Source organism: Amia ocellicauda, chromosome 4 (genome assembly GCF_036373705.1).
Source record: "Amia ocellicauda isolate fAmiCal2 chromosome 4, fAmiCal2.hap1, whole genome shotgun sequence".
Classification (NCBI taxonomy): Eukaryota; Metazoa; Chordata; class Actinopteri; order Amiiformes; family Amiidae; genus Amia; species Amia ocellicauda.
The window spans coordinates 51,985,382-51,997,783 of NC_089853.1; positions in this window are offsets into that span (position 1 = coordinate 51,985,382).

Here is a 12,402-nt window from a genome sequence, read left to right on the forward strand (position 1 = left end):
GGTGATTTAAGCAATTTTGAGCGTGGCATGGTTGTTGGTGCCAGACGGGCCGGTCTGAGTATTTCACAATCTGCTCAGTTACTGGGATTTTCACGCACAACCATTTCTAGGGTTTACAAAGAATGGTGTGAAAAGGGAAAAACATCCAGTATTCGTCAGTCCTGTGGGCGAAAATGCCTTGTTGATGGTAGAGGTCAGAGGAGAATGGGCCGACTGATTCAAGCTGATAGAAGAGCAACTTTGACTGAAATAACCACTCGTTACAACCGAGGTATGCAGCAAAGCATTTTTGAAGCCACAACACGTACAACCTTGAGGCGGATGGGCTACAACAGCAGAAGACCCCACCGGGTACCACTCATCTCCACTACAAATAGGAAAAAGAGGCTACAATTTGCACAAGCTCACCAAAATTGGACAGTTGAAGACTGGAAAAATGTTGCCTGGTCTGATGAGTCTCGATTTCTGTTGAGACATTCAGAAGGTAGAGTCAGAATTTGGCGTAAACAGAATGAGAACATGGATCCATCATGCCTTGTTACCACTGTGCAGGCTGGTGGTGGTGGTGTAATGGTGTGGGGGATGTTTTCTTGGCACACTTTAGGCCCCTTAGTGCCAATTGGGCATCGTTTAAATGCCACGGCCTACCTGAGCATTGTTTCTGACCATGTCCATCCCTTTATGACCACCATGTACCCATCCTCTGATGGCTACTTCCAGCAGGATAATGCACCATGTCACAAAGGTCCAATCATTTCAAATTGGTTTCTTGAACATGACAATGAGTTCACTGTACTAAACTGGCCCCCACAGTCACCAGATCTCAACCCAATAGAGCATCTTTGGGATGTGGTGGAACGGGAGCTTCGTGCCCTGGATGTGCATCCCACGAATCTCCATCAACTGCAAGATGCTATCCTATCAATTTGGGCCAACATTTCTAATGAATGCTTTCAGCACCTTGTTGAATCAATGCCACATAGAATTAAGGCAGTTCTGAAGGCGAAAGGGGGTCAAACACAGTATTAGTATGGTGTTCCTAATAATCCTTTAGGTGAGTGTATATATGGTAATTACAATGTAACTGGATCTGTTAAACACCACCATGGAGTTCACTTTCAAATCGAAAGCAATTACTGAATAGGAAGAGCCTTCTGACCTGCCAATCAGTGAAAACATGTACCAAAGCTGCCCAATAGGGGCCCTGCTGGCTGCCCAATAGGGGCTGCTGGCATCTGTGAAAAGTCTCCTCCTGACTGCAGCTACCTGCCATTTCTTCTTTCACCTTGCCAGTGATACTTGCTTTTGGGTTTTGTTTCGCTTTGCTTACATGATAAAAGTGGAGAAGTGTGCTCACCTGCTCTTCGGAGTGCCATTTTACAATTTTTTCCCTCTTTGGAGTCTATGGTCCCAGTAACAAAACAAAATCTTTGTGGGTCAAACTTTTGAACAACAGATCTGGAGGATCAGAGGTAGGAGTGTGTTACATACCACCCTACTCAGATATTCAGCAAGATGTTGCATTGTACAATGTAATCAGGACTGCATGTAGCAAGGTTGTGGCTGTTATAATGGGGGATTTCAATTTCCCAAACATAGATTGGGAAAGCCCAGTCGGGACTACAGAAACAGAAATAGAAATGGTTGAGATGGTAAATGACTGCTTTCTAACTCAAATTGTCAGGGAACCAACCAGGGAGAGCGCAGGAGAAATGTGTACCAAAACTTAGCAATTTGAGGACCAAAAAACATTGGCCAAAATGGTTTAATAGAGGTATGCAGAAAAATATCAAGAGAACGAAAATGTTGTATAACGCATACAAAAGGGATAGAGATGAAACTACATACAAGGAATATGTTGAACTGCAAAGAGATCTTAAGAAAGGGATCAGGAAAACAGAGGGAAATAGAAACCGCTCTTAGAGCTAAAACTAATGCAAAGAGCTTTTTTCAATTCTATAACAGCAAGAGGTCAATAAAGGGAGAAGTGAAACAGATAAAGGGCAAAAATTGAAAGTATCTTGGAAAATGAACAAGATGTGGCAAATGTTCTAAATGAGTATTTCACATGTCTTTCCAAAAGAAAAAACAGATAACATGCCACAGGTTAACAATCAATTCAGTCAAACCCTAAGAGAGATCAGGATAAATGAGGAGGAGGTACTAAAGGGACTAGCAGAATTAAGCCAGATAGTATATTTCCAACAGTACATAAAGAAATTAAGGAAGTTATTTTTAGGCTGCTAACTCAAATATTCCAAAAGACACTTAGAACAGGGGATGTGCCAACTGACTGGAAGATAGCAAATGTCATACCAATCCACAAGAAAGGGGACAAAACTGAGCCAGGAAATTACAGACCAGTCAGTCTCACCTGTATCACCTGTAAAATGTTGGAAAAAAATATTGGACAGAAAATAGAGGAGCATCTTAATGAAAACCATATTCTTGGAGATAGTCAACATGGGTTTAGATGAGGCAGATCTTGTATTACAAATTTATTGGAGTTTTTTTAACATGCAACTGCAGCTGTAGATCACGTGAAAGCATATGATATGATATGCTTAGATTTACAAAAAGCTTTGGATAAGGTTCCACACCAAAGACTAATCCTCAAATTGGAAGCTGTAGGCATTCAGAATAATGTAAGTAGATGGATTATGAACTTGATGTATAGGAAACAGAGGGTGTCGATTAGAGGAGTTGCTTCTAACTGGAGTGAGGTCGTTAGTGGAGTTCCACAGGGATCAGTACTAGGGCTTTTGCTTTTTCTAATCTATATTAATGATCTGGACTCTGGGATGGTTAGAAAACTTGTCAAATTTGCAGATGATACTAAAATAGGTGGCACAGCAGATACAATCTCGGCAGCGCAGGCTATTCAAAGGGACTTAGATAATATTCAGTTGTGTGCCAACACCTGGCAGATTAAATTCAATGTGGACAAGTGTAAGGTAATGCATGCAGGTAACAAAAATGTCCACTATAATTACACTATGGGAGGAATAGAACTAGATGAAGTAACGCAGGAGAAAGACCTAGGAGTCTATGTGGACTCCTCACTTTCTCCATCCAAGCAATGTGGGGAAGCAATAAAAAAAGGTGTAGCTGATGCGGGTCGGAACTCCCCGCCCGGGATTCGAACCGCGCACCATTGGCACCTCTTCGAGCGCTACACACCGCAGCAGCTCCTGCGCAGTACAGTGTTAATTCCTCTACGCTAAAAGGCCAGGTTTACTACCACGGGGGGCTTAACACTCTACTACTTTTACTGAGGGGTTATGTCACTTAGTAACGGGCTCATTATGGTACGAGTGAGCCCCAGTTACAAAGGCAAACAGAATGTTAGGGTATATTGTCAAAAGTGTAGAATTTAAAACAAGGGAAGTAATGTTAAGACTGTACAATGCGCTAGTTAGAGATCATCTGGAATACTGTGTACAGTTCTGGGCTCCACACTTCAATAAAGATATCGCTGCTGTAGAGGCAGTTCAGAGGAGAGCAACCAGACTTATTCCAGGTCTGAAGGGTTTGAGGGAAATGAACCTTTTCACCCTGGAACAGAGGAGACTACGTGGTGACTTGATTCAAGTCTTCAAATTCATGAAAGGCATCGACCACATCAAATCAGAGGAGCTTTTCCAGATCAACAGGGACACACACACCTGGGGACACAAATGGACATTGGGTTTCAGGGCATTCAAAAGGGAAAACAGGAGACACTTCTGCCTCGGTTCCACTGGCTTAAGTGCCATGCCGTGCAGGACGTGTCCGTCCTCAGACGCGTCCCAGAGCTATTTTTGCAAAACCAGGCCGCTGTGAAGTCCGTCCCTCTGATGGGAGGAGCAGCGACTGTGGGTTTGGTTTGTGTTTCGTTTTAAAAAACAGAGACAGAGAACAACACTACGAGCGACACAGCATGATGTGGATTGGACTTCTGTGTCTGTTTTATTATTTGTTTATATTACATGATTGTAAACAGCGTAATAAATACACGTTTCTGTTAAGAGTTATTAGGAAGAGCTGAACATGTATAGACAACATTATATTCAGACAAGCATGTTCCCATATGAATACGTTTCCATGTGCAACAATAATACTAAATAGCAAATATGTGTTGTTATTATTATCGTCATCATTTGTGCTAGTATATATGTATTTTAAACGGCACAGCGTGACCCCCTTAATTTATTACTCTTATACAGATTTGTAACTGCAAATGATACTATTTGCCATATTATTTATAATTTACTTATCAGACGTCCTTAACCAGGGCAAGTTACAGTTGAAACAAAATACACACGTTTCACGATTAATCATCCAGCTACAGTATAGCAGGTTTAATTGAACTAAAGTGTGCGCGTCTCAGTCATGGCGTTTATGGACGCATTTACTAAACCAGTCCTTAATGTTTTAGAGGGAAACCCAGATCTGCTTTATTTATTTATTCATTAATTTAACTTGTAAATGGGCTCACGTTAACTGAATCGTGTTCGCCTTCATACTGATTGTCTGCGGATTGTCCTGCACACCATTCACATAACACAGCCTGAAACACCGGCCAGCTGTTCATAAAATATTAATAAAATCGGCTGCGATCTGATTATTATCCTTCAGTTTAATTTAACTAGTCATGGCACTGCACCGGTCCTGTGAAATCCAAGTTTTTAATGCACTCCGATATTAACTGTAACTGTTTCTGTATGTGGATTTCACTCCATGCTGCTCATAAAACTGCAATTTCTTCATGATCGCACTCGCACTTGAGATTATATCTTCCGACACAATGTGTCTGATCTCTTCCCTGTGTCTCCAAGTCAAGCACACACCTCCAATTCTGAAAGCGAATCATGTCCTCAGTGGGCGGGACGGATGCTTATGGACACGTCTAGCACCAGCAAGTTAACCGTATCCGCCAGTGGAAACGGGGCATTCTTCACACAGAGAGTAGTCACAATCTGGAACAAACTCCCCAGTGATGTGTGTAGAAGCTGAAAATTTGGGAATATTTAAAGTCAGACTGGATAGGATCCTTGTATCACTCAGTTATCAATGGACACCAAACAAGCACAATGGGTCGAATGGCCTCCTCTCATTTGTAAACTTTCTTATGTTTCTTCTTTCTTCTTATGTCAATCAAGGTTTTGCTTCTCTTCGGAGGTAAGTGTGCATTGGAAGTCTTGCTCGGAGCTGGCCTCGGTCCTCCAGCTGGAGCAGCCTCCGGGGAGGAGAGCCCAGACGGAGGTCCCCAAGAGCTAGATGATCCCACTCCAGATCTCAATTGTCCAGACGCTCCACTGCACGGAGTCCTCCACGCTGCAGGAGACAGGAAGGGGACGGAATTTCAACTATGGATGCAGCCCCCCTCAGGATAAAGGGGATAAGGATTCTGAACTACCTGGACAACTGGCTGCTGTGCACAGACTCCAAGTTTCAGGCAGAGGAACATACAGCAGAGGTCATACAGTGCATCTGGAAAGTATTCACAGCGCTTAACTTTTTCCACATTTTATTATGTTACAGCCTTATTCCAAAATGGATTCAATTCATTATTTTCCTCAAAATTCTACAAACAATACCCCATAATGACAATGTGAAAGAAGTTTGTTTGAAATCTTTGCAAATTTATTAAAAATAAAAAACAAAAAAGCACATGTACGTAAGTATCCACAGCCTTTGCTCAATACTTTGTTGAAGCACCTTTGGCACCAATTACATCTTCAAGTCTTTTTGAGTATGATGCTACAAGCTTGGCACACCTATTTTTGGGCAGTTTCTCCCATTCTTCTTTGCAGGACCTCTCAAGTTCCATCAGGTTGGATGGGGAGCGTTGGTGCACAGCCATTTTCAGATCTCTCCAGCGATGTTCAATCGGGTTCAAGTCTGGGCTCTGGCTGGGCCACTCAAGGACATTCACAGAGTTGTCCTGTAGCCACTCCTTTGTTATCTTGGCTGTGTGCTTAGGGTCGTTGTCCTGTTGGAAGATGAACCTTCGCCCCAGTCTGAGGTCCAGAGCGCTCTGGAGCAGGTTTTCACCAAGGATGTCTCTGTACATTGCTGCATTCATCTTTCTCTCGATCCTGACTAGTCTCCCAGTTCCTGCCGCTGAAAAACATCCCCACAGCATGATGCTGCCACCACCATGCTTCACTTTAGGGATGGTATTGGCCAGGTGATGAGCGGTGCCTGGTTTCCTCCAGACATGAGTTCAATCTTTGTTTCATCAGACCAGAGAATTTTGTTTCTCATGGTCTGAGAGTCCTTCAGGTGCCTTTTGGCAAACTCCAGGCAGGCTGTCATGTGCCTTTTACTGAGGAGTGTCTTCCGTTTGGCCACTCTACCATACAAGCCTGATTGGTGGAGTGCTGCAGAGATGGTTGTTCTTCTGGAAGGTTATCCTCTCTCCACAGAGACACGCTGGAGCTCTGTCAGAGTGACCATCGTGTTCTTGGTCACCTCCCTGACTAAGGCCCTTCTTCCCCGATCGCTCAGTTTGGCCGGGCGGCCAGCTCTAGGAAGAGTCCTGGTGGTTCCAAACTTCTTCCATTTATGGATGATGGAGGCCACTGTGCTCATTGGGACCTTCAATGCTGCAGAAATGTTTCTGTACCCTTCCCCAGATCTGTATCTGTGCCTCGATACAATCCTGTCTAGGCAGTCTACAGACAATTCCTTGGACTTCATGGCTTGGTTTATGCTCTGACATGCACTGTTAACTGTGGGACCTTATATAGACAGGTGTGTGCATTTCCAAATCATGTCCAATCAACTGAATTTACCACAGGTGGTCTCCAATCAAGTTGTAGAAACATCTCAAGGATGATCAGTGGAAACAGGATGCACTTGAGCTCAATTTTGAGTGTCATGGCAAAGGCTGTGAATACTTATGTACATGTGCTTTTTTTGTTTTTTAATTTTAATAAATTTGCAATGGTATTGTTTGTTGAATTTTGAGGAAAATAATGAATTTAATCCATTTTGGAATAAGGCTGTAACATAACAAAATGTGGAAAAAGTGAAGCACTGTGAATACTTTCTGGATGCACTGTAAGTGGTCAGCCTTCCAGAGCTAGTGTAATATCAACCATCCTGTGCTTCCTGCAACAGCTGCTTGAAGACGTGAAATCTGCATCCACACTGAAAGTTTATCTGGCTGCCATCTCAGCATGCCATGATAAGATTGACAATGTCTCCACAGGAGCCCATTTCCTGGAGATCCAGTTTCTGAAGGGTGCGAGACGTTTGAGACCACCAATAAAGGACACAATTCCAGCCTGGGACTTGGAATTAGTGCTGCAAGGACTTAGCAGGGCTCCCTTTGAGCCCATTTCCACAACAGAGCTCCACTTCCTCTCGCTCAAGGTAGCCTTCCTTGTAGCAATAATGTCGGCAAGGAGAATTAGTGAAATTCACGCCTTGTCTGTGGATAAGGCCTTCTCGGGAAGCAACGACAGAGTCACTCTGAGGACGAACACGGCTTTCCTGCCCAAGGTTGTGTCGGCGTTCCACATAAACCAACTAATTGTCCTGGAGTCTTTCCATCTCCCTCCACGTACATCGGATGAGGACTGCAGACTCCACACACTCTGCCCTGTCTGGGCCTTGAGGTGCTATATGTGGAGGACTGCGCACAGCTGCAAATCAGACCAACTATTTGTCTGCTATGGTTCCATCACCAGAGGGTGGGCGTTTCAAAACAACAACTGGCGCACTTGGTGGCGGATGCGATCTGGCTCACCCACGAGACTGCTAATGTTCCCATGCCTGAACACATCTCAGCGCACTCAACAAGGGGACAGGCCATGTCGTGGGCTCTATTTCACAGTGCCACACTTGAAGACTTGTGCAATGCTGCGACCTGGTCCGGTCAACAGACCTTCACATGGTTCTACCGCCTCAACATTGCGGATCGGCTGCGCCCAAGCTTGGGTACCCAGGTAATTCAAACTGCTAGCCCTCAGGCACCGTGAGGCACTGCTATACTTGACATTATGGGTTGGGCTTAAATCAGGTGTCAGGACTCGTGACAGCTCTGGTATAGTCTTCCCATTCAGTAATGGTCGTCATTCGATTTGAAAAGGAAAGATAGGTTATTATCATAATCCTGGTTCCCTGAAAAAGAAAGACAGCCATTACGCTTGACCAGACGACCTTTCTGGTGGAGAAATGGCAGGTAGCTGCGGTCAGGAGGAGACTTTTCACTTTTCTTTTTCAGGGAACCAGGGTTATGATTAGGCATTTTTCCTATTTTGTTGCATTACAACCTGTAATTTAAATGGATTTTTATTGGATTTCATGTAATGGACATACACAAAATAGTCCAAATTAGTGAAGTGAAAATAAAAAAATAACTTGTTTTAAAAAATTCTAAAAAATAAAAAACAGAGGTGTGTACATATGTATTCACCTCCTTTGCTATGAAGCCCCTAAATAAGATCTGGTGCAACCAATCACCTTCAGAAGTCACATAATTAGTTAAATAAAGTCCACTTGTGTGCAATCTAAGTGTCACATGATCTCAGTACATATACACCTGTTCTGAAAGGCACCAGAGTCTGCAACACCACTGAGCAAGGGGCACCACCAAGCAAGCGATACCATGAAGATCAAGGAGCTCTCCAAACAGGTCAGAGACAAAGTTGTGGAGAAGTACAGATCAGGGTTTGGTTATAAAAAAATACCCGAAACATTGAACATCCCATGGAGAACCATTAAATCCATTATTAAAAAATTGAAAGAATATGGCACCACATCAAACAAAGAGAGGACCACCCACCAAAACTCACAGACCAGGCAAGGAGGGCAGTAATCAGAGAGGCAACAAGGAGACCAAAGATAACCCTGAAGGAGCTGCAAAGCTCCACAGCAGAGATTGGGGTAACTGTTCATAGGACCACTTACAGAGCTGGGCTTTACGGAAAAGTGGCCAGATAAAAGCCATTGCTTAAACAAAAAAATAAGCAAACATGCTTGCTGTTCACCAAACGGCATGTGTGAGACTCCCCAAACATATGGAAGAAGGTACTCTGGTCAGATGAGACTAAAATTGAGCTTTTTGGGCATCAAGGAAAACGTTATGTCTGGCACAAACCCAACACCTCTCATCACCCCGAGAACACCATCCCCACAGTGAAGCATGGTGGTGTCAACATCATGCTGTGGGGATGTTTTTCATTGGCAGGGACTGGGAAACTGGTCAAAATTGAAGGAATGATGCATGGCGCTAAATACAGGGAAATTCTTGAGGGAAACCTCTGGAAGACTGAAAAAGATTTGAGACTGGGACGGAGGTTCACCTTTCAGCAGGACAATGACCCTAAGCATACTGCTTAAGCAACACTCGAGTGGTTTAAGGGGAAACATTTCAATGTCTTGGAATGGCCTAGTCAAAGCCCAGACCGAAATCCAATTGAGAATCTGTTATATGACTTAAAGATTGCTGTACACCAGCAGAACCCATCCAACCTGAAGGAGCTGGAGCAGTTTTGCCTTGAATAATGGGCAAAAAACTCAGTGGCTAGATGTACCGCAAGAGACTTACAGCTGTAATTGCTCCAAAAGGTGGCTCTACAAAGTATTGACTTTCGGGGGGTGAATAGTTATGCACGCTCAAGTCTTCAGTTTTTTTTGTCTTATTTCTTGTTTCACAATAACAAATATTTTGCATCTTCAAAGTGGTAGGCATGTTGTGTAAATCAAATGACACAAACACCCAAAAATCAATTTTAATTCCAGGTTGTAAGGCAACAAAATAGGAAAAATGGGGGGGTGAATACTTTCACAAGGCACAAAAGTTGACTAGTGTGGAGTAATGGTGAGGGCTCTGGATTCTGGAGTACAGGGACATGGGTTCAATCCCAAGTGGGGACACTGCTGTTGTAACCTTGAGTAAGGTACTTTACCTTTACCTAGATTGTTCCAGTAAATACCCAGCTGTATAAATGGGTAAAATGTAAAAAAATAATGTGATATATTTAAGTCACCCTGGATAAATCACATCTGGCTTCTTCACCAGACAGCTAATGTACAAACTGTCAGAAATCTTCTCAGGGATGCTAACCTGCTTGCATCCTCACCAGGGCCTAATTAATTTATTTCAACTGACTGATATCCTTATATGGACTGTAATTCAGTGACATCTTTGAAATTGTTGCATTTTGCATTTATATTTTTGTTCAGTGTAGTACAAGAGCCTGCAGGGTTTTTAATTTGATCAAACCTCATATGTCAATGCTGTTCAACACATTGTCATTAGGCTACAGATGTGTTTTTTATTGTAGTCCAGTTTCGCTACCAAGCTAGTTACAGCTATTACTACTCTTGCTGCTGCTATCATAATTACCACTCTTTATCTTTCGGGAAACAGATCACATTGTGTGTCATGAAGGACAGAAACAAAATGAATACCAGTAAAACTTGTCTTAATTTGCAACCTTTCCTTTGCAGTCTATAATCCAAAAGGATTCTCAAAAGAAAACTATTTTGATAATGATCACTTCCACAAGGGGGCAACCTGGCACAGAGAATAATTCACAGCTGACACCAGGGCCCCATTCCTCATACCGGGTTTAATTAATTCAGGCTAATCAGACTGACTCAGTTAATCTGATCATTTAAATCTCCTATGGTAATTTACTCAGATGGACTTTAAGCTTGCTTTGAGAAAATGCCAGACTTATGTCAACTTAACCTGAAAATTATCTGGCTAACTCAGTTAGCCAGCTATGAGGAATGGGGCCCTGGTGTCCTGAGTACAAGATTCAAAACCACCACCGGAGTTCCTCCTTGTGCCTTTTGTGGATATCGCTAGCTGTTTATACTGTAGTAGTTGTTTTAAATCCTCACACTGTTGCTAAGGTTTTAAATTAGTAGATTACTCTACATCCTGCCCTGATTTTTGATCAGTAATCACATATAAGAACATAAGAACATAAGAAAGTTTACCAACGAGAGGAGGCCATTCGATCCATTGTACTCGTTTGGTGTCCATTAATAACTGAGTGATCCAAGGATCCTATCCAGTCTATTTTTAAATCTTCCCAAACTTTCAGCTTCTACCACATTGCTGGGGAGTTTGTTCCAGATTGTGACAACTCTCTGTGTGAAGAAGTGTCTCCTGTTTTCTGTTTTGAATGCCTTGAAGCCCAATTTCCATTTGTGTCCCCAGGTGCGTGTGTCCCTGCTGATCTGGAAAAGCTCCTCTGATTTGATGTGGTCGATGCCCTTCATGATTTTGAAGACTTGGATCAAGTCCCCACATAGTCTCCTCTGTTCCAGGGTGAAAATGTTCAGTTTCCTCAGTCTCTCCAAGTAGGACATTCCCTTCAGACCTGGAATAAGTCTGGTTGCTCTCCTCTGAGCTGCCTCTAGAGCAGCGATATCTTTCTTGAAGTGTGGAGCCCAGAACTGTACACAGTACTCCAGATGAGGTCTAACTAGTGCATTGTACAGTCTTAACATTACTTCCCTTCTTTTAAATTCTACAGTTTTGACAATATCCCAGAGATGTCAAAGATACGGCCCGCCAGCAGGTTTCATCCGGCCCGAGATGTGTTGGGTTAAAAAATAAATAATACAAAAAAAAGAACGTTTTCATACAGTTATTATCAACTATGTGTAATAAGCGAAGTAAGAGGTTTCTATGATATGATACATTAATTGACACTAGAAGCGCCAACATTTCAAACTACCTACAAGTGCCAAAGCCGGTCTTTGTAACCGACAGCTTTTTAACAGCTGTGATATTATAATCAAAGGCACACCATCGTATGAAACTCAGAAGTTTCATTCATGAATATCAAATCCAACATTTACATAGCACATATGTCTATGTCTATGTCATATGTCTATTCATTAAATTGAAATATGACCATAAAACATTAATATTATTGATATAAATAACATCAATTAATTTTTTTCCTAAACGCCCACAGGCAGTAAGCAAAAAGCTCAAAAACTGCATACAATCAGAATAAAACAAGTGTAAACGTAAGTATTGGAATAATGCTCAAAAGCAATATTTTATAGTAAAAAAATAACAATTGCATTTATCAAAACATAATTGTACACTAAAGTAAACATTTTCAACACCGTGCAAACTTTGTTTTCAACATACAGTGCTTGTATTCACTGTAGCTTTGTATTTCAATAAACTATTTACTATATATTTAGTCTGCATACCTGACAGCTCGGGACAGTCCACACAGGACACGTTTCTGCACTTTCCCTGCATGAGCTCGTACCTCACACTGCATTTTGACAGCCCTCTCCAGGTGAACACTTATACTCCACGAATATATAACATCGCAATAAATGCTCCTCCACTGATAATGTCCGTGAATCATTATTTTGCGTGCGATGTGCCTGCGTTATTGCACTCTGTAGTATGTGCAGTAGCAATTG